Source organism: Schistocerca americana, chromosome 3 (assembly GCF_021461395.2).
Source record: "Schistocerca americana isolate TAMUIC-IGC-003095 chromosome 3, iqSchAmer2.1, whole genome shotgun sequence".
Lineage (NCBI taxonomy): Eukaryota > Metazoa > Arthropoda > Insecta > Orthoptera > Acrididae > Schistocerca > Schistocerca americana.
The window spans coordinates 277,956,932-277,959,365 of NC_060121.1; the positions used below are offsets into that span (position 1 = coordinate 277,956,932).

General features: G+C 44.0%; 1 pseudogene; it reads left to right on the forward strand.

Moving 5' to 3' along the window:
• Nucleotides 1-1,484: 1,484 nt before the first annotated feature.
• Nucleotides 1,485-1,602, forward strand: LOC124607978 (annotated as a pseudogene).
• Nucleotides 1,603-2,434: the final 832 nt, after the last annotated feature.

Consider the following 2,434-nt stretch of genomic DNA (forward strand, 5'->3'; position numbering starts at 1 on the left):
TTTTCATTAATTTCCCCAATTAAATTTATACTTAAAAGTAGGGGATTCTTTTTCAAACAGCCTATATATTAACGACGTAGGAGACAATCTGAGTAGCCGTTTTAGGTTGTTTGCAGATGACGCTGTCATTTACCGTCTTGTAAAGTCATCACGTGACCAAAACGAATTGCAAAATGATTTAGATAAGGTATCTATATGGTGCTAAAAGCGGCAATTGACCCTGAATAAAGAAAAGTGTGAAGTTGTTAACGTGAGCACTAAAAGAAATCCGCTAAATTTCGATTACGTGGCAAGTCACACAAATCTGAAGGCTGTAAATTGAAATAAATACTTAGGGATTACGCTTACAAATTGGAACGATCACATAAGTAATATTGTGGATAGAGCAAACCAAAGACTGCAATTCATTGGCAGAAGGTGCAACAGGTCTACTAAAGAGACTGCTTACACCACGCTTGTCCGCCCTATTCTGGAGTATTGCTGTGCGGTGTGGGATCCGCATCAGGTGGGACTGACGGATGACATCGAAAAAGTTCGAAGAAGGGCAGCTCGTTTTGCAGTATTACCGCGAACTGGGGGAGATAGCACCACAGTCATGATACGTGAATTGGAGTGGCAATCATTAAAACAAAGGCGTTTTTCGTTGCGACAGGATGTTCTCATGAAATTTCAATCACCAGTTTTCTCCCCCGATTGCGAAAATATTCTGTTGGCACCCACCTACATGGGGAGAAATGATCATCACGATAAAATAAGAGAAATCAGGGCTTGCACAGAAAAATTTAAGAGCTCGTTTTTCCCTTGCGCCTTTCGAGAGTGGAACGGTAGAGAGACAGCTGGAACTCTCTGCCAGGCACTTTATTGTGAACAGCAGAGTAATCACGTAGATGTAGATGTAGATCCTTAAATGTCTAACGTAAGAAAAGCGTAACGATACAAAATATATCATATAAACATGACTTAATGTAATTTTTTCAGTATATGTTCATTGTGACAAATATAGCATTTAGGACATTTTGTATTTATTGCTCATTAATTCTGTCCATAGAGGGTTAATTAGAAACATACATAAATTGGTATGTTATGACCCCACAATAGACTAGCTATAGTAAGCGCATAATAAGCTGGCAACCGACCTTCAAATAATGATCCTTATAAGTCGGCACCATTCCGACCACTTCGTGTTGGTTGTGGTCTTTTTCCGATTGGTGTCAACATCGGCGAACTAACAGTTGTGACACTGTAGTTGCGTTGTGAAGGACTGATGGTTTAGCACGTTTATGGATAACTTTGATTAATAATAGTATCTGCATTTATATTTAAGCGCACTGTTGAACATGAGACACCATCGCAAAGGTTTGATAAATGATTTAAACGCAGGTTTTCGTCTACTCACTGTGTTGTTTTACAACAGCCTTAAGCAATTTATTGCTCCTTGCTACAAGTAAGTACCACATTTGACGATGATCTTCTCTGTAATGCATGGCAACGGCCTTGCCGCAGTGGATACATCGGTTCCCGTCAGATCACCGAAGTTCAGCGCTGTCGGGCGTGGCCGGCACTTGGATGGGTGACCATCCGGGCCGCCATGTGCTGTTGCCATTTTTCTGGGTGCACTCAGCCTCGTGATTCCAACTGAGGAGCTACTCGACCGAATAGTAGCGGCTCCGGTCAAAGAAAACCATCGTAACGACCGGGAGAGCGGTGTGCTGACCACACGCCCCTCCTATCCACATCCTCAACTGAGGATGACACGGCGGTCGGATGGTTCCGATGGGCCACTTGTGGCCTGATGATGGAGTGCTTCTCTGTAATGCACATTCACGAACCCATGTTACTTCCAGGCCAAAATTTATGCCATAGTAGCTGATCGGTACAAGTAGCGTACGCCCGTGAGTTGTCAGTATTGGAAGACGGACAATAAAACATCCCTCTCACATCCCCTAACCCATAAGTGAACGCGCTACTTACCCCTCTGCCTCTGAGATAAGCCAAATTGGTTTCCGTGAGATAGTCAGATACCTAGCTCGGTATCTGGCTGGACCAGGAAATCCAGATGTGGGTGACCACATGCAACACGTAGATAACAAAGCAGACGCGAGGTTTAATCCTATGGTTAAAATGCAAAGCATACTGAATATGAGGGTGACGAGATCCATGAACCCGACACTTATTAGACCACGGATGACGTGCTCAGCTCTAGTCTGGGCCTAAGCAGTTAACACGTCTGTGCCACCTGCAGGTGGCAGACTAACATAGTGAATTCCGAATCGAAACTCTCGAGGAAGTATTCAAAACACTCGCCTCACGACTGTGCAACGACTCGAGACGCTCGAACAACCCCTTCGTCCCTAATCTGAGGAACTAGACCACAGCCATAGGTTGAAGCACGACCACCCAAAAATATCTTTTCCTTGAGGGAAAGTAACTACCC